Here is a 22,637-nt window from a genome sequence, read left to right on the forward strand (position 1 = left end):
ATTTTATTCACCTCACTAAACACGATATATGTCAATTGGCTGGATGTGCACCCTAAAAAGTCCTTGGTATTTTTACTGTCTGTATAAATGTATATGTATTTCGGACAATTCCAGATGGATACGAAACAATTTTATTGACAGGCAAACTCTGGAGGTTCCATGAACACATTCACACAAAGATTCTTATTGCACAATGAACAACATTTCTTTGGTAAATACTTCTTCAACATTTTTATTAGAATCAAGATCTTTATATAATTAAATGCATGTTCAGCTTTATGCAGCTAAAAGTGGTATGTGGATAGGCTAGATTGGGATACACTCCCTTAAAAGTCGTTTGCACAGATAAGGACTAGACATTTATTTCAGACAATTCCAGATGGATATGAAACATACCATTGGCAGGCATAGTTTAAACTTTACTAAAGCTACCAAGAACACATTTCTACAAAGTTGTGATGGCAAAATCTCTTTCAACCAATTTGCAATCAAAACTTTGTAGAAATGTGTTCTTGGTAAGAGAATTTGATAAACCTGATGTACACATGTACGTCATATTTACTTAGAGACGACTAAGCTAAAAAAAAAATGTACCGGTATGTTTCAGGTAACCCTTCCTACCCTAATTTTTCTGTGCCTACCTATCTTTTCTATTGGCATTTGCAAAACTGAATTCTTCAAAATTAGTCTCAATATTACATGTAATCCATACTGGACACCATATTCAAACGAATAATATTGAACATATTGGATAAATTTCTTCTAATTATGAAGTCAGAAGGTAATAATGGATGGAAAAATGGGAAAAAAAATCCAAAAAAAAATCCCTACCTACCTACCCTATTCTTTCCCTGACATGTGACCTGAAACATACATATTTTTTTTTGCCTAACTACTGATCTTTAATCTTTTTAGAGGACCATGGTACATCATTTTACCAGATATGAGGAAGATTCTGTGGACGGTTTTGTTGTTATTGTGTACATTTTACATATGTACACCATTTTGTGACGGATGGACACAAACATTACAGCTACTTTGACCTTGACCTTTTCAGCTATGAACTTGACCTTCACGAGGCGTCATCCACAGACCAAGCTGCATTTGCCAACCAAGTATGAAGATCAATATTGGATGGTTCTTCTTTTATCGTGAAGAATCTTGGTAACATTTCAGCTTCTGTGATCTCGACCTGCGTCTCAAGTCTAATGAAATATACATCATGTATTCTTCACACAGCTAAGAGAAAGTCCTGAACAATATTCCTTGCTAACAAATAAATATTAATTCCAAAATCTTCACAGTTTGACAAGGGGTCATCACAGTGTTCCCTTAACATTGCAATAAGATGCTCCTTCTGCTCATCGGACTGAACCTGCAGGTCAATTTCAGGGATGTTAATCTCATTTGCATCATCTCCAGCAACATAAATTTCATCTGGATCTATTCCAAATGTCTGAATACCTTGAGAATTCAACACATCACTTACAGCTAAGCTGTTTTGTCTCTCGATGTCAATCATTCCATTCACCCATATTCTTTTAGGAGTCCATCCTCGTTCTGTTCTTAGTCCGTGGTGGTTATATGCTTCTGTAAATTCACATAGTCCAGCATTGATGCGCGGTAAATAAACAAATTGGAGGCAAAACAAATCTACCTCGTTGTTTACATCTAAAACAGAAATGCTCTCCATGTAATAGAATAGGCTATAATAGGTTTGTACAATTCCATAATATACATCCCTCCATAACCTCTCTATTCTACTGTTGTGTACTGACCTGCCACCAATAAAACTACCCCTGTTGTTTCCTCTACTATTTTCCATGAACTGCTTAACAAGCACATTTTCGCTTCCATGATCTCCTCGAACCCTTGATGGGAGTCCATACTTGTCAGTAGCTTCTATAAACAAATTAAGCACATTATCCGCCCGATTATTTCCTGAACAGCACAAGAAAACTATTAATCTACTGAATCCATCGATTCCTCCATGGGTAACCATTCGCCAACGGATCAAGGCATGGTGGCCCATCTATGTGCCAGAGGCTGTTTGGACCTGGTACACTATACTTCCTTCTCCGAGCCATCAATCCCCACCTCAGAACAGAGCTGGCAGGGTCCATCTCGCGCAGTATTTTCTGAACAAGCCTTTTCGGAACTGAAATTCCTTTTGCACGTAAATGTCCCTGCATCATTGATAAACCGCAATGTGGGTGATTTTGATAAATACTACACATTTCATTTGACAGGTCTTCATCACTAATATCTGTAAATCTTAACAAACCAATGTTCATTTCTTTTAGTTTCCTCCAAAGTGTTGTTCTGTCTATCATAAAGCATCTTGCTATATCTTTTTTTTTGAATCCAATAGAAAATAAAAAATGAATCTTTTCCATGTCAATTATAACAGATGGTCGACCGATTCCAGTGTTGGAAAGTTGTACACATGTAGCAATGGCTGTTGGTTCACTGGGTGTACCATGAACTACTCTTGAAGTATTCCATACCTGAGAAATTGTTTTTGAATGAAGAATGTAGTATTTTAATGTTTTCCGATATAATTCTTGATTAGCGTTTCTTTCCCTCAAATGGAAATTGATGTATTCCAAGGACTGCAGAGCTGAATCCAGGTGTTCTTGACAATACTCCACATCCCCTGGAGTAGGATTGTCTTTTTTGTCCTCACAATAATTCAAAAGATCAGACAAAGACGAAAAAAAATTCTCAAAATCAGATTGTTGTAGATTCTGATCTGAAGCCATGACATATTGAAACTATACTCCTTTCTAGTAAATTGGTATTGGAGTTTTCCAAGTGATGTTACCAAGGGCGATAAATTGAGAGAGATACAGACTCGGAGTATGATGTAAACATGCCATCCGTGAGACAAAGGGGTGCGCCATCGCCCGGTAACAAGGCAGTGTAATAACCACAGGCAACTGAAAAACAAAATAAAAAAAATTAAGGCAGTGTAACGGTTGTAATTATGGGCAACTGAAAAAAAAAATCAAAACGAGATCCATACAGATCTACATGCCCACTATCAATCCTTACAGTATTCACAAGTTGAAATCAAACTTCCAAGATGACCATAGGCAGCTGTATTGAATATCTAATTTAACCTAAAATGTTTCATCTGCGACAGCATAGTGTTGGTATGATTATAAATTTTAAATAAATTAAAAGCTAATTATTGATTATAAGAGTGGAGATAATTAACTCATATTTGATCATGTGTTCTGAACTGAACATATTACAAGTGAATTTAGTCTAAATTACATTTCAAGACACTTATATTGTTATAATGTACAACAAAATAATAAGCATTGTTAAATTATAAATTAAATGCAGCATAATGAATTGGGCCAAAATTAAAATATTGTTTGTGTGTGATTTACGAACAACCCACTCAAAAGCCCCTACTCAAAGAATTTTTTGGCTCCTCTCAAATTACAATTTTTATTTTATTCAATTTTTCAAAAACCTTTGGGTTACCAATTAAAATTGTAAATGCTAATAATAGTTCTTGTGAAAATAAAGTAAGTTCACTTATGTTTTATAATTTAGGACTCTTCAACGAGGATAGAAGCCAAAAAGTGTAGCTCAGAAGCGCTGTTGTGCAAACGATTACATAAATGATAATTTGTACATTGTAAGTTGGTCTCAACCAATGATCCATGATTTCCAACTGATTCCGAATACTAAGCCAGAGGTTACATACAATTTGGAGTGTGATGTTTGCGCCCCTAGGAGTAAGCCATAAAACAGGTCTACCAAGCTTGATGTTTAAAGGTACAGTAGTGGAGGTCTTGAAAAACGGTAAAAATCACAAACAGGGAAACTTTGTGCTGAGATCTAATGAACACGATGGGTAATATTAACATGTCATAGGCGGTAAGTCTTATTCCGAATTTGTATATTACAGAGTTATCTGCACTTGCAGGGAGGTATTGATTGTGACGTCATGTGTTAGAGAGCGTAACGTCATACATTTCGGAGAAAACGACGTGAATTGCGCTCACAAGATGATGACGTAACAATCGATACCTACCCGCAAGGGAAGCTAACTCTGTAATATGCAAAGACGGAATATCAAAATGATCATGATGAACTGCAGTTTCATTCTACCAGCATTGTTCTTTACGAAAATGTTTCGGATCGGAGTTATTATATGATAAACACTAATTATACTATACAGTTCAGTGTAAGCTAACTTTTACACCTAGTGCACTAGTAGTAGTGGCAGCCTGGGCAAGAAATATCCCATGTCCGATGGCCAGAGACCAGTAAAATATGCTCCTTGGCAAGTGGAAATTGGTGTAAACTTGCCCGGTTTTAATGTTATTTTCCCTGTTTTGGGTAAAATTAGACTGAAATCTTAAATTCGGGCAAGTGGTTTTTAAAATAAGTTTCTTGCACTACTTTTGAACTAGGATTTTAAGGAGTGCACTACATTTAAATTACAGGTAAACTAGTAGTGCACTACATCCAGATAGGTAATTGACACCAAAATCTCCAAACAGGTATTGGGCAGTACCAATTGCTACCTGTGATTCTCACCTGTGGATGTCTGGTAGCTACACTTGTATATGTAGTAATCTATAACTACTATTGCCCAAGACAAAACCAGCATTTTTTTTTTTTTTTTTTTTGACAAAACCTATTAAAACTTTTAAATATTTGATGATTACCTACAAAACAAATACTAACTTAACATTTTACCACACTTAGATGACATTTTATTTAAGTATGGATTTGGGTCATTTCTCCTCTGACAAGCCTTTTTCCTGTGGTTGACCTATTTTGAATCGAAAAAAAAAATCAACATAATTCTCATTTTCAGAACACAGTGCATTAAAATTTACTTTCTTTGCTCCATAAAGTCAGTTTTAAGCCTCAAACATAACCTTTCCTGTTAAGATATCTCTAACAAGATAATGTAAGAGAAGACAGCAATTTGGAACTTTTTTGAGACTGACTCATACATATGTATATATTCAAGCTACATTGTAGATTATAATCACATCCTTTTCTACTATTCTATTATAAATGGCCCTATCCAGAGACTGTTACTATAGGGGAGACAAGGTATATCAATACCCGTAGGTAAAATTTCAGGTATAGATATCGGCCTATTAGGGTTTTAGTGGTCACACCTGACTGGACGTACATGTATACGTAGTGCACTACTTTACTCATCCTCGATACTCCAGGGCTTCCGATCACTTACGATCTCTACACCCCTGGACTATCTCGTAGTGAAATTGAAGGCAGCTCAGCGGAAAACATTTGACCAATCACAGGCTAGCAAAGATTTCCTTTGAAGACTACAGAGAGAGCGACGCCTAACATCAAAGTCACACAGTCAACCACAGTGTACCGTTATACGGCTCTTTTGATGTACATCAAATGACTAAGTTACCTGTTCTATTCTGTTGCCTCCAGTTTTACTATGAGATAGTCCAGGGGTGTAGAGATCGTAAGTGATCGGAAGCCCTGGATTATCGAGGATGTACTTTACTGTACAGTACAGTGCAAAAAGCGGGGCTTCCTTCCCATTACATTGTATCACAGGGCCTCGTTACTATTGATGATATATATAAGATAGATCACGTCTATTTACATACATTATACGTGACCTATCTTATATCATCAATAGTAACGAGGCCCTGTGATTGTATAGGGTGGCGGTTTCAGGACAGATGTTACCACCCTTTTATTTCCAAAACCACTAGGCCTACCTACCACCCTTTAATTTCAGATTACCAATTTACCACGCTTACGCCACAGGGCCTCGTTACTATTGATGAATATAAGTAACGAGGCCCCGTGGCTGTGCTTACGCCGTGTCAGAAACAATTTCGAAATTAAATCATCATATTTACATGTAGGCTATTTTGAGCTGTAAACAAACATATATATATATATATATCCGGCTGAACGATGCCGATTGTGACTTTGTAGCTTCATATCCAAACTTGTGCTAATGGAAACTGTATATACTCCACAATATACTCACCATTTACAAACAAAATCTTATAATTTCGCCGCCAGTGAAGAGATGCGGCCATTAACAGATTAGCCAATCAGACGAGCCGTTACAAAAGCGACATTAGCATATATCCCATGATGCTAATTATTACACAAATAAAAAAAAATCACACATATTTTTTTTCACACACAAATATAAAACAAAATCACACTCAAATATATATTTTTACACACAAACCATTTTTTTCACACACAAATATAAAAAAAAATACACAAAAATATTTTTTACACACAAATATATTTTTCACACACACAAAGAAAATATTGAACATAAATTTTATTTTTACACACAAATACAAAAAAAAATACATAAACATTTATTGTTTTTACACACAAATTTAAAATATTGAACACATATAACGATATATTACAAACATTTTTTTTAATACACAAATGTTTTTACTTGTTGAATTTTGCAACGATCGGCACGCCATAGCCCTCAGTTAGATTATTTAACTTGCCAACATTTGTGAATTAAAATACGTACAATGCATAGGTTCCAATTTCATAAGGACAAATAAGGGCTGCACATATTTTTGACAGTAATTATTATTACAATTTCATTTTACATTTTTACAGTGTTATTAGTGATTAGTGCTGTTTTATTTCGGTCTTTATCAGATGTGCCTGTATGTTACGCGAATTACGACGTCTAAGATGATCGAGTTAATTACTAAAGACTATAAAGGAATCAATTCAATAAACTCGAATTATTCGTTACAAAAGCAATTTCTCAATTACTTTCCTAAGGATGACAAAATGTTCGGTCATTTTTAAGGTCTGAACATACTCGCGTACCCCTGCCCCTCTCTATCCCCCCACCCTGTACACTGTACCCTCTACCATCTACCCCTTTCCCCATCCCTCTACTCTCTACCCTTTACCCCTACCCTCTACCATGTATCCTGTACCCTCTACCCCTACCCAGGCTACCCTGTACTCTCTAACCTCTACCCTCTATCACTTACCAACTACTCTTTATCCTCTGCCAATTAATACACATTAGATTTTACGCTCATCTCGGAGATATTTGTCTAGCGTTTCGTGTGTTAAAATTAGTTGCTTTCACAAGTATTCGAAATTATGTATAAATGATTCTCTGGGTACCAATGGAATCCCTTCGTAGTTATCATGAGATTATCTTCGGCATCCATATTTGATGACTGTAATATACAGAGAACACATGACCAGTGTCTTAAAATGTAAGCTGCAAAAGTGGCGAGTCTCCGGTGCACGTGATTAAATACAGGTATTTTCTGTCAGTGCCGAATATATATTGCATTTTAATATAGCATAAGACATAGCATAAGGTATGAAATTTCACTTTGTAAATATGAATACGTCATAAAATGTGTTATATTCCGAAAGCCTTATAGTCCGGAAGTCCGGGTGACCGCCTTATATACCTACGGCCCAATAGTACGAAGGCCCGTTAGTCCGAAGGCCCATTAGTCCGAAGGCCCAATAGTCCGAAGGCCCGTTAGTCCGAAAACAGATAATATAACTGGAATTTATGTGCGAACATTTTTCGAAATGAAACAAACGTTTATTACAGTTTTCCAAGCAAAAGTGCTAAGGTCTACTTACTATATATAATTACATGTATGTGACTATATATTTGATACGAAAAATGATAATAAACAACGAAATGTTGCGAATTTAAAAAAAAAGAGCATAATCTTAAAACACGTGAACGGATATGATATTAAAGAGTATATGCATTTCATATGTACAGTGCAATCCGGTTTAAAATCTCCCAATAAAAAATATCATTATGCGGGCCATTTCCGTCAGAAAGGGTATAATAAACAAGTCAAAGAAAGGGGAAGGAAACGCAAAAATAGGTCTTTAAACACATGTACATATTGTACAATATAACGACGTTTATACATGTAAAATAAAGGTCATTTTTCGGTAAGATTTGATTATATAATTCATTTATTCATGGAGCAACGTTAATTCTAATGCAATCAAATTACAGTGTACATAAGGCTTACAATCGGACATCTTAAAGCTTGTATGTTTGTAAGATATTTCATCGAACATATGCTTGTGAGATATCTTATTAAGGATTAACTTGAATAGATATTTTATGTTATGGAGATTAACACAAAAATCTTAGTGTACTCTAAATAAACCGCGAAGCGGTTTATGATGAGAGTACACTCAGATTCTAATGTTATATCTCCATAACATAAAAAAAATATTCAAATCAATCCGTATAATTCAATTTACTTAAGATAATCTCTTCAATACTGAAAATTTATTTTGGGACTCTTTTGTCTATGAAATCATTACGCCGTAATCTCAACCAATCAGAAGCAACGTCACAAACGGCGACGCCATTTTTTCCTTTATGGGCTGATAAAGTGAATTTTCAAGCCAATGAAAATGCTCGTAACAAGCAAAATTTAATTATTGAAATATAACATATTAACTTTTTTATTATAATTTCTTTTTCTTTTGATGTAATTTTGACCTTGCAATTTTGATGTAATTTTGACCTTGCAATGCTCCATGAAGAAACTTAGAAATTGTCAGATCAGCAGTGCAAAAAAATGTTTTCGTGAAAATACAACTGTACGTTAACTATAACAATATATAACTTGCAATATTTACTAATTTTCGGACTAACGGGCCTTCGGACTATTGGGCCTTCGGACTAGAGGGCCTTAGGACTATTGGACCTTCGGACTAACGGGCCTTCGGAGTATTAGGCCGTAGGGATATAAGGGTGTCACCGGAAGTCCGTTCGTCCAAAGGCACAATAATCCGAATACCAGTTAGTCCGAAAGATAGCAAATATCGCAAAAATAATGCACGTAATTATATTTACATATACCCCTATATAGTCAACGGGAGGGGAGTTGCGTTCAAATTAGCGTAATCGCAATGACGTACGAATACAAACGCAGTGCAGGTTCGGACTACTTCTAGTTCACGCTTCGATAATATTTTGCGTCATAAGTTGACGAATTTCAAAATAACAATTCACAATGTTTATTATATCGGTAATAAACTACAAAATGAATTGCTGGTCGGGGCTACAACCGGGGTGGGGAGGGTGGGGCTTTCCTCAGGAATGTTCGGGAAATCCCATAGTTACGTCAGATGTATATGACTATATGTCACATGTGTGTACAGAACATCTGATTGTCGGTGAACAATTCTGGGAGCGTCTAAGCGAACAATAGGTTGACAGATCATATACAGGTTTCCAGAAAAAAACATAACAGGTAGCCTATCCGAAACAGTATCATCAGCTTTAAATAGCCACGTCTTTGCATTCAAAATATGCCTACACACACGCAAACACTTGTATATATTCCGTACAATGAAATAAATGTCATGGCTATGAAGAATTTAGTCTAAATCGCGTTCTTAGACCGATACATACATGACAAGCATTGAACAGCTCAACGGTCATACCATCAATAGGCTATATCACAGTAACTTTCCTCGATTGGAAATCAAATATGGCGGCTCGCTCCACTTCATCCTCGATATTCCAGGGGTTCCGATCACTTACGATCTCTACGTGTAGAGATCGTAAGTGATCGGAAGCCCTGGAGTATCGAGGATGGCTCCACTTCGGACCGCATCACTACCCTGACAACGATACAATCTCAATTTTTATTCGAAATGGATATTATTAATATATTATCAAATTGAACAAAAAAAACCAACATATTTTAAAAATAATTGAAAGGTGTCATTGTTATATTTAAAATCAAACTGCAGCTATAAAATTCAACAATCGGAACTATATCGACGGCCATCCTGACTACCGTAGTTACCCAGCTAAGCAACCAACATCGTTTTAAATTTGATCACGAACATGTAAAAATAGACTAATTTATGTAAATATATAGATTGAACAGTGTTTTTATTGCGTTAAAGGTGGTATGAACGCAATGGGATCCAGACATATTCAATGTAGCGCGTTAGCGCTACATTCATACCACCTTTAACGCAATCAAAACACTGTTCAATCTCTATATGATAGTTTGATATATTTCAAATGAGTTTAATGAATACATTTTCCGATACGGCTTGGAAGTTATTTAATTTCTTTGGACGGAAAGTTGTCATTTCTTCAGCTATTCCATGAAAATGTTGGTCTTTAAATAATTTGTAAACCTTTTTGTTTCTTTATAAATTTACACAGCTAATTTGGTTAATTTCGAAATCTTTTCTGGACCTTCAAACTGCATGGTATTGGCTTTTAAATGCTGTAAAAGTTAATAGGATAAGTATACTATTTTACAAGATAGGTAAAATAACTCTTTCGAGCAAAGTTTGTTTTAATTATATCAGGAATTAGTGTATGTTTAATTGAAATTATCAGTTTGGGATGACAGCTTGACATCAAACACATGCCATGACTGATCCCACCGGAAAATTAAAATCGTTGTTTTAAATCTTTAATGCAGGAGCGGTATCTTTCTAACAGATGTATTTGTAAACTTTGTCACCTGTATAATGACTATAATATATCTGACGAGGTAAAAATACCCACTGACTCACATATAATAAAAGTTTATTATGTAATCCATTAACATTGTGTAAATTATAGCATATATATGTTTAAGGTTGTAGTGTAGGAGTAGGCTATTGAAGGTGATGATTCGGATTATTAAAATGTGAGCATGATGTACTTATAATAATGTAGATGGGGAAACTGTACTGTGGCCTCGTATTCTGTTCTAGATCACATGTACACATGTAATATTAACCGAATATTCTTGTGTTTGGTGATGTATGAGTAAGATAATATTACATGTATAAACAATAAATTATTATGTTCCAAATAAAGCATTTTTATCAACTACAGGCTTCGGCGAAATAGATTAGCAGGGCGCTGAATTTATAGTAATATTGGTATTGAAATCACCCTTGTCCGCTTGCAGGCGTGTGTACAAGGAGCGTAGAAGGTATATATCAATTTGTTGACTAGTAGGTTCCTAAAAGTCGCCTTTTTACGACCATGCAAAAGGAGCAACAGGTATAATTCTAACATCCTTCCTGTAAGGCAAACACAGTATTAAAAATGTACCTTATTAATTCCATAGCTTTCACGAAGATTTGCAAATTTTCACATAATTTAGAGGTATATGTTTTATATTAGTTAAGATGCATTATGAGATTGAAATGCTTAGAACAATTTAACAATAATATTCAAGAAATAATATTTAAGAAACCAATTTTGAAAATTTCCAAAATACGAATCCTTCTACTGAACCTTAATGTAGAAAAGGGTCGTTACCCAAATATGCCAAAACTTGTACGAATATATACTTTACATAATTAAAATGATGTTGAAGATGAATTTATTTTGTTTTAAAATGTCCATGTTACTCTGATATCCGTCGTAAAATGTCATGAAAAACTACTATTGTTTGTAGTATATGGTATACAATTTGAATGTCATGTATAATGCAAGTATGTATATCCATTGTTAGATATAATTGTTATTAATTATCAATGATCAGTGGTTATAGTAGAGTTGCATTTAAACGAAAGTTTATGATAAAGAAAGTATAATTATAAAAAGTGGTTTGCTTTTATTTATGATTTATATATTATATACCAACACATTTTAATCTTTTTTTTTATATATTGTCCTCTAAGACGAGTACACTTCGTCATATATGAACATTGTTACTAAGAAATAAAACCGAAGAAGAGTATACACGGTCATGATTCATTTCATAAACCTCCCGGCCGCCACAGCCTCTTCAGAACAGATTGTTTACTAAGCACATGAGAGTTTAATAATGAAATAAAACAAAAGACCAATGACCTCATACCTCCCTGGCAGGTCAAGGCTATTCACATTTTTTTTATATCTAACCTTCTGTATTTATATAATTAATGCGTATCGGTGAGCTGGAGAAGGGTGTAATACTAGGCATGGCTACTCTAGTGCCTTATCAGAGAGAGTGCGAGACAAAACAGACTAATTTGTAAAGTCATTAATCAAAACTCTCTGGCTAGGTCTCCCCAAACCTAAACATAAAACAGTCATTAAATAGATTAGGCCGTCGAATGGGAAATGTCACAAACAATAAGGGACTCTGACTCCGAGAGACCCGTTTATTTTACTACATGTAGATATCCCCTGTAATGTGACTATCCAGATATTTTTCCTCGTTACAACTGTTGGATGAAAAAATAATAATTACTTTATATTGATATTTCAGAAAGCAAACCTAACAGTTTATAGAAATGTAAGTTTTAGTTTGAAAAAAATATTTGTTCGTTTCAAAATTTTTAGATTGTAGCAATGTAATTCAGTACATTTGTAATTTACTATTTTTCATGCGACTGTCACATATTCCAAACATTCGTAATATTATGATATCGTAAATATCGGATCCGCATGCAGCGTACATGAACTCACGGGAACCCCAAGGGCTAACATCCATTTGTAGAGAAGTGTCTATTTACTACGATGGCCGATAGCGGAATTGTTTTTGGTACCTATGTTCAGTGTTGATCTGTAAGACAAAATATGCTGTCAATACCTTTTTTTGTCAGTTCTGTTTCAGGTACAAAAAAGGCCACCACGAATAACATTTTTTGTACATTTAGAACAAAACTCGAGTTACATGTACATATTTACGTTCTTTAAGGTCACTGTCAACAAGTGAATCTAAAAATAATTGCATTTGCTAAAAGGTGTTGACCTCCTTTCCCTAGCTATATGCTTTCATTCAGTATTGGAATGTAAGATATCGGGTTTAAAAAAATAATACGAATGGAAGGAAGTATTTCTATGCTTCAGAAATCACAAACTATCAATATTATTTACAGTTTTGCATGCTGATAATCATAATTGTTTTGAAGTAATTATGAAAAATGTTTCGTTTTAAAAATCACTACTATCTTTTATTTCAGAATCATTGTTTGATGGTATTACTGTAAATATTAGTTTGTGATTTCTGAAGTATAGAAAATCACCAACTTATTTGCTACCATCCGTAATACTAAAATAAAGCATATTAAGATATTGCGGCCACGCGACCTCTGCATTCCTTCGCGGGCTGGTAACTAGGGAAGGTTAGCACTAAAATCACAGGCAATTGTATTTATATGTACTTGTTAGTAACACGACCTTGAAGGAAAGCGATTATGTACATGTAACTGAAATTTTTCCTAGTGTAAAAAAACCTGTTACACATTACTTTATCTATACTTGAAATACATTTTTTTCTTATAAATACAAAAAAAAAGTTATTATAACATTTTTTTCCAAATTAAAACAATGCTGAATATACAAAATATACAGTAACCTCGTACAAAAATAGTTATTGCAATTTGCGTACATCCCGCTATTGGCCATCGTAATTCACAGCATTGCATCACAAACTAAAGGTTCCCCTCATTACTTGCTAACGAATCAGGTTAACGCTATCAAAATAATTTCAATTCGAGCGTAGCTTGATATCTTTCTATGTTATTAATCAATGTTCTACAAAAGCTGGAATGGTTGTCGAAAGATGAAATATGTTATCGTGTAAGATTTGGTATGTCGATTCTGTCCCATGGCCGAGATACAACAAAATCATTACAAATGACATGCTCCTGTTTAGTACTCAGCATACCGGAAGTGGAACGGCTATATCGCCCGTTGTTAGTATAATATAACTAGTTGGGGTGTGTTGTAAGAGTTTGACTATACATAGAAGACACAACACGAACATACCGTAGTCTCCCAAAACACGCACTTCGTACTTCACACAAGCTGCACACCGCATGCTTGTGAGGCCGTCCATACATATACATAACCCGGGCTGCTAAAAGGATTTAATTACTCAAACAAATTAACAACTTTCAGTATCGTGTACGTACAACTTTGTATCTTGTACATGCAACTTAATACCTTGTACATACAACTTAGGAACTTGTAAACTTAATATCTTGTACGTACGGATAAGTATTTTGTTCACACAACTTAGTATCTTGTACGTAAACCTTTTTATCTTGTATGTACAAGACAGTATCTTGTACGTACAACTTGTATCTTACACGTACAAGTTAGTATCTTGTTCGCACAACTTAGATTTAGTATCTTGTTTGTACAACTGTACTATAGTTTTACGCGGAATGACTAAATTCGAAGCGCAGATGAAATGGTTAATCGGCTTTGAACCAGGAGGCCCAAGACGGGATAATTTTACACTGAATGCGTTTATAGATGGTTTTATTATATCTGAGAGGCGCGAGAAAAAAAATCTATTACCTTTAAGTGATCAAGATCGGGTTATCTCAGTCTCGGGCTAAGATTTTGTAACATCCCAACGTCGGCTAACGCCTCGGTTGGGATTATGTTACAAAATCTTCGCCCTCGACTGAGATTATATCATCTTGTACGTACAACTTAGTATCATGTTCATACAAGTTGAGTTGATCTGATATTTTTACTAATTGAAGATACTCTCTTTAGTACGACGGCGTATTAGGGCCACAATGTTTCATCTTAGTATCTTGTATGTACAAGATGTAATACTGTACGTAAAGTTAGTAACTTGTACGTACAAGTTAGTATCTTTATGTACAACTTATTTTCTTGTACGTAAAACTTGATTTGATCTGCTGTTCGTCACCGAAGAAATTAATCAACTTCCTTATATTCTTTATAAGTAATAAGATATTTTGTCTACTTAGCATTGCTTCAAGCACGACCACGGGTTTATAAACTAATCTGAAAAAAATATAAATGTACATTAATTAGTACCTTATCTTTTTCGCCATCGCAATTTGAAATTGCCGGTTATCAGGTAAAACTGTAAAGTTATTTGCATTGTTTTTAAACTGGCGCTGTATAGTGGCATGCGAGGAAACTATTAAGTAGCTTGCACCGGCACCATATAGTATCTTGCGAGGAAATCGTCAAGTAACTTGGAAGGACACTGTATAGTAGCTTCCAAGGAGACTGTATAATAGGTTGCGAGAATGCTATACGGTAGCTTGCGAGGATACTGTATAGCAGTTTCCGATGATACTGTATAGTAGCTTGCGAGGATACTGTACAGTAGCTTGCGAGGATACTGTATAGCAGCTTCCGAGGATAATGTACAGTAGCTTGCGAGGATACTGTATAGTAGCTTGCGAGGATACTGTATAGTAGCTTGCGAGGATACTGTATAGTAGCTTGCGAGGATAATGTATAGTAGATTGCGAGGATACTGTATAGTAGCTTGCGAGGATACTGTATAGTAGCTTGCGAGGATACTTTATAGTAGCTTGCGAGGATACTGTATAGTAGCTTCCGAGGATACTGTATAGTAGCTTGCGAAGATACTGCATAGTAGCTTCCGAGGATACGGTATAGTAGCTTGCAAGGATACTATATAGTAGCTTGCAAGGATACTGTACAGAAGCTTGCGACGATGCTGTATAATAGGTTGCAATTATACTGTATTGTAGCTTACGAGGATAATGTATAGCAGCTTGCAATGATACTGTATAGTAGCTTGCAAAGATGAGGTCTAGTATCTAGGATAGCATATAGAAGGTTGCGATGATACTGTATAGTAGCTTGCGAGGATGGATACTGTATATTAGCTTGCGAGGACACCGTATAGTACATGTAGCTTGTAAGGATGCTGTATAGTAGCTTTCGTGGATACTATATTGAAGCTTACAAGGATACTGTATAGTAGTTTGCGAGGATACTGTATAGTACCTGCAAGGACACTGTATAGTAGCTTGCGAGGATACTGTATAGTAGCTTGCGAGGATACGGTATAGTAGCTTGCGAGGATACTGCATAGTAGCTTTCCAGGATACTGTATAGTAGCTTGCGACGATGCTGTATAATAGGTTGCAAGTAATGTATAGCAGCTTGCGAGGATACTGCATGGTAGCTTTTAAGGATACTGTATAGTAGCTTGCGACGATGCTGTATAATAGGTTGCAAGTAATGTATAGCAGCTGAAAAGAGGGACTAACGAATGACTTATCTGAATACACTTTCACGACATTTGTGCTGAGATTATGAAGTACAAGGTCTTGTGCCGAGTCTGGACAGTTTTCCTATCCGAAATTGCATTACATGGCTGCAGGAGATGGCTACCATATAATGATGCATAATTTCCAGTTTGTATATGGGGATATTCATACTTTACTGAACCCGAACAGTTGCAATATGTACTTTGTAGTTAAATAACAAGTCTCGTTTTCGTTTGGTGCTCGAAATGGCAAACCTGTAGTCATAAGGTGCTCCAAGAACGGATATACCAACATTACAAAAGTGATAAAATCAACTTTACAAGCATACTATATCAAAATTCCCTTTCAGTTCTAATCAAATATGGAATTAATTTAGTCCTTGCTTCATTATTGGACATTTTAATGTTCTTTCCCCCGTTCAGATTTCAGTATTGTGATTACTAATAGAAACGTTTATCCGTGCTCCTTAACAATGTTTTATAGATGTTGTCATACTTGACCAAAAGTTAGATGAGTCTTTGACTCATTTTTTTCATCAAGCATAATTAAAGACATATATATTCATGAGATTTTTAAATAGTTTTGCATTAAACCCTCGCTTAGAACCATGTGCCCCTGTGACCCAGTCTTACAATGAAACAAGCCCCTGTGGTCTCGGTCATGTACTATCATATAGCTATGCACGGACTCGCGCACGTGCTCCAAACTGGTTAGTATTCTGGTTACTAACCCATGCGCGTGCGTTGTAATGGGTAATACATTTAGTAATAATTCCAATCAAACAAAGATATTACATGTAGCCTGATTCCGTACAAACGTTTACGAGTGGGGGTTGTCCAGTTCAGGAGTTGGTGTACATGCACACAGGTATGTGGTTTTTTAGATGTTAGTCTTTATTTAAGATAATTATGTACAACCGATATGATCACTGGTTCGATATCCGTTAATGCACAATGTTACACATACTTCATTCTGAGTTAAATGGATATATATACATATATACTGTATGCAACGTAAGCAGTATTAATTCTAAAATGATGTGGATACACGGCAGTACCGGAGTCTATGGTGGCTACATATACGGTAGTACCGGAGTCTATGGTGGCTACATAATCAGTATAAATTCTAAAAGGATGTGGATACACGGCAGTATCGGAGTCTATGGTGGCTACATAATCAGTATTAATTCTAAAATGATGTGGATACACGGCAGTACCGGAGTCTATGGTGGCTACATAATCAGTATTAATTCTAAAATGATGTGATACACGGCAGTACCGGAGTCTATGGTGGCTACATAATCAGTGTTAATTCTAAAATGATGTGGATACACGGCAGTACCGGAGTCTATGGTGGCTACATAATCAGTATTAATTCTAAAATGATGTGATACACGGCAGTACGAGTCTATGGTGGCTACATAATCAGTGTTAATTCTAAAATGATGTGGATACACGGCAGTACCGGAGTCTATGGTGGCTACATAATCAGTATTAATTCTAAAAGGATGTGGATACACGGCAGTATCGGAGTCTATGGTGGCTACATAATCAGTATTAATTCTAAAATGATGTGGATACACGGCAGTACCGGGTCTGGTGGCTACATAATCAGTATTAATTCTAAAATGATGTGGATACACGGCAGTACCGGAGTCTATGGTGGCTACATAATCAGTATTAATTCTAAAATGATGTGATACACGGCAGTACCGGAGTCTATGGTGGCTACATAATCAGTATTAATTCTAAAATGATGTGGTGGCTACATAATCAGTATTAATTCTAAAATGATGTGGATACACGGCAGTACCGGAGTCTATGGTGGCTACATAATCAGTATTAATTCTAAAATGATGTGGATACACGGCAGTACCGGAGTCTATGGTGGCTACATAATCAGTATTAATTCTAAAATGATGTGGATACACGGCAGTATCGGAGTCTATGGTGGCTACATAATCAGTATTAATTCTAAAATGATGTGGATACACGGCAGTACCGGAGTCTGGTGGCTACATAATCAGTATTAATTCTAAAATGATGTGGATACACGGCAGTATCGGAGTCTATGGTGGCTACATAATCAGTATTAATTCTAAAATGATGTGGTGGCTACATAATCAGTATTAATGCTAAAATGATGTGGATACACGGCAGATACCGGAGTCTATGGTGGCTACATAATCAGTATTAATTCTAAAATGATGTGGATACTGGATACACGGCAGTACCGGAGTCTATGGTGGCTACATAATCAGTATTAATTCTAAAATGATGTGGATACACGGCAGTACCGGAGTCTGGTGGCTACATAATCAGTATTAATTCTAAAATGATGTGGATACACGGCAGTACCGGAGTCTATGGTGGCTACATAATCAGTATTAATTCTAAAATGATGTGATACACGGCAGTACCGGAGTCTATGGTGGCTACATAATCAGTATTAATTCTAAAATGATGTGATACACGGCAGTAGCGGAGTCTATGGTGGCTACATAATCAGTATTAATTCTAAAATGATGTGATACACGGCAGTACCGGAGTCTATGGTGGCTACATAATCAGTATTAATTCTAAAATGATATGGTGGCTACATAATCAGTATTAATTCTAAAATGATGTGGATACACGGCAGTATCGGAGTCTATGGTGGCTACATAATCAGTATTAATTCTAAAATGATGTGATACACGGCAGTAGCGGAGTCTATGGTGGCTACATAATCAGTATTAACTCTAAAATGATGTGATACACGGCAGTACCGGAGTCTATGGTGGCTACATAATCAGTATTAATTCTAAAATGATGTGGTGGCTACATAATCAGTATTAATGCTAAAATGATGTGGATACACGGCAGTACCGGAGTCTATGGTGGCTACATAATCAGTATTAATTCTAAAATGATGTGATACACGGCAGTACCGGAGTCTATGGTGGCTACATAATCAGTATTAATTCTAAAATGATGTGATACACGGCAGTACCGGAGTCTATGGTGGCTACATAATCAGTAATAATTCTAAAATGATGTGGTGGCTACATAATCAGTATTAATGCTAAAATGATGTGGATACACGGCAGTACCGGAGTCTATGGTGGCTACATAATCAGTATTAATTCTAAAATGATGTGGATACACGGCAGTACCGGAGTCTATGGTGGCTACATAATCAGTATTAATTCTAAAATGATATGGTGGCTACATAATCAGTATTAATTCTAAAATGATGTGGATACACGGCAGTATCGGAGTCTATGGTGGCTACATAATCAGTATTAATTCTAAAATGATGTGGATACACGGCAGTACCGGAGTCTATGGTGGCTACATAATCAGTATTAACTCTAAAATGATGTGGATACACAGCAGTACCGGAGTCTATGGTGGCTACATAATCAGTATTAATTCTAAAATGATGTGGATACACGACAGTACCGAAGTTTACGATAGCTACATCATAATGTTGTATGAATTAATTAACTGAACATAAATTGTCCCTGACACATTATATCTTTACATCGACACAAATGTTTGAAGTTTTATGTTTGAATCTTTTAATACTAAAGCCGTTCTCGGTGTTTATATCTTGAAATATTTGACCAATCTGTCAGTAAGCGGCATATGGTACCGTCACTTTCAGAGATATACGTAGTAATAATATCTAAATTTCTGCTTAATAAATAAACATTGTTTAGGCAAGGTTCGATAAGAAATTATGATATAAGCCTTCCTATCAAGGAGAACTTTCCGTTGCAATCAATAATCAATTCTTTCATTCCTCAAAGATGATATTTACACATCAAAATTGATTAAAGTTCTGTTTGAAAAGGTTTTATTTTTTGTTCTTCTACATTATATTCGTTGAACGTTGTAAATATGTTTCTCTATACAATGTTCTTTGTAAAGAGATAGAACTAATTTTGAAGTTTTAAGGCAATTGCAAGATACATGAAATTTTATTTTTACGCTTTAGTGCTATATCTGCGGCATACAGTTGTAAAATTAATAAAAAAAAGAGGCAAGTAAACAAGACTGTGAAAGGAAGTATATAGGCAACAATACATATACCACAGACGCATACATAATTAATTGAGTTAGACTTAGCTCAAGTCATATTAGTTAAAACATGAGCAAAATATTAGAAACTAGAACATACCCTCCACGAGCCCCATATTTGATGATAATCTAAATAATCGTTTGTTTGACGTATAGTTACCGACAGATTATGTATACATTTGTATATATCCTAGTGACCTCCATCCTCGATAATTCAGGGGTTACTAGCTTTCATTGGTGTGAATATATATCATAACGACTGTGATAGTAACCCTTGGAATATCGAGGATGTATGTATATAAATGTGAGTAGGTTTATTAGTGGTGTAGTGCGGAGTTGATTACTTTTCACCTAGTTGGACGTTGCCCCTATTGGCTGACACGACTATGCTGGTCACATGACAGAAACGAAGACTATTATTGGTTCAAAAAATTTTCTTCAGCTCTCGGCCCAGATCTCAGAAACCTTCTCAGCCATACGCACGCTTTTGTATCGATCCAAGAATGGAAGCCTTTCTCCGTTTTGTCATTGCCATGGAACTTGTGTTTCATTGCTTAAACAAGGCTATTGCTCGCGGACAGGTATGTAACCTAAGGTTTGTTCCTAGTCCAGACTAATTAATTAAGTTAGTTTAAGTTACTATTGACTTTATACATAATCTATTGTCTTCACAAAAAAATCACGGGATTAGCCACAAGTTATTACAACTGATGAGGTTTTCCCCAATCAATACGTTAATTAATAATAACTGGGATTGAGGAAAATATCTTTCTGGGGTGAAAATCCCAGAATTTGAGGTTTAATACTCTTTGAATCAGTCGGAACAATACTTGGTAAACGAGACCGCGATGCCATGGACAGACGATTAAATAAGATTAATTGGTAGCATGTTTGTATGAAGGACTATCTCAAGCTATCAAATGAATGACCTTAATATTCACTGAAGGTCACAAGGGTAAAACAGAAAACCCTTTTAGCATACCTCTATAAACGCCACATTTTCCGAAAATGGCGGGAAAACAAGGACGTCACTCATAAAATGTAGAAAATGTATTAATACACAGTGACTAGATCTACAAACTGTTTAAGAGAGTGCCTTCTGAAGTATATTACACGTTTCTATGCGTAGTATTCATAAATCCCTCTTTTCATAGATCTCGCTACAGGGGAATAACTCGCACAAGATTTTTGTCTCTTCCTTATATGGTAATTCAGTCCATCTGATAATCCTTACACATTCAATTCCAAATCATTGACTTTCTACTGCAACAAAATCCTACTTTCCCAACTTAGATGGTAATGTAAAATTCCTATCTTTTTCTTCTTTGAAACGATATCTCGTCCCTAACCTATTTTTATACACGTGAATGTACTTAAGTAAGATCTCAGTGTTTGTTACCTTTTCCCTATATTTGGCACCAGACTATTTGTGGTAACTATGGCAACATTTATGAAAATGCTAACTATTTCTTTCTTGAATGTCGATCAGAATTCTACTACTGCCCGTGCTGATATGGACCAAGTTTTTAATGACCTGAACATAAGAGTAGATCTAAATTTGTTACATTATGGAAATGAAAAACTAGGGCAAGAACGTATATGAGAAGGATAAGTCACACAGGGTTTTGGCAAGTACGGCGCAGGAGCTTTTGTGTTTGTGCACTGACTGTGACGCTGGTCGACCACTGATTTTCCTTTGTTATCCGCCGGCGTCTTACTTTCTGAAGCGGGCCATCATTTCATGAGCTGTCGTATTTTTTTTTAAAGAAAATTTAAGACATTTCTTCTAAATATTCCGCCCTTAAAGCAAGTACTAAACGTTGTGAAATTTTATTAACTTTACATTGGTGTTTCGTTTGACTCGATAAGACAAGTATTTGTTGAGAAAAATGGTTTTTATCCCTGGTTCATAGGCGTCTCGTGTGGTGTTTAGTAGTGTAAAGAGACTGACGAATCCTTCTCAGTTATAAATCCTTGACTTGGGTTTGTAAGTTAATTGTTATTTATTTGAACTTGTTCAGTCATTTATAAAGTCCAGCAGAACATTTGAACATAATAATTGTGTATCTTGTTATTATGTAAATAATATGTTAAATTCAACTTTTTTTATACCTATGCCATCACTTGGAAATTATTACATGTTAATTGAAGAAGGCTAAAATAATCATTGCTAAAAGTTAAAATAACTTACACCTAATCGCATTTGTACTTATGATGACAATAAAGTCAAAAGTCAAAACAGGGGCTTTCTGCTTACTAAAAATATCAACTATGACCATTCAGTCCTACTGTATGCACAACTACTAGGGTTGCAGTGAATAACATTTTAGGATTGGTCAACAAGCTAAGATGGCTGGCAAGTCGCCATCTTGGATTTTGATAGTTGAAGTTTGTACCCTTATTTCTCAGAAAGGGCTAAAGGGATCTGTCTCAAATTTCATATGTAGTTTCTCCTGATGGCAAGTCGCCATCTTGGATTTTGATAGTTGAAGATTTTAACCCTTATTTCTCAGAAAGGGCTAAAGGGATCTGTCTCAAATTTCATATGTAGTTTCTCCTGTCAAG

At 35.6% G+C, this 22,637-nt stretch overlaps 1 pseudogene; it reads right to left on the minus strand.

The window, feature by feature from the left end:
• Positions 1 to 827: 827 nt before the first annotated feature.
• LOC138320330 (uncharacterized) lies at positions 828 to 2,515 on the minus strand (annotated as a pseudogene).
• Between the last annotated feature and the right edge of the window lie 20,122 nt (positions 2,516 to 22,637).

This window comes from Argopecten irradians, chromosome 4, assembly GCF_041381155.1.
Source record: "Argopecten irradians isolate NY chromosome 4, Ai_NY, whole genome shotgun sequence".
NCBI lineage: Eukaryota > Metazoa > Mollusca > Bivalvia > Pectinida > Pectinidae > Argopecten > Argopecten irradians.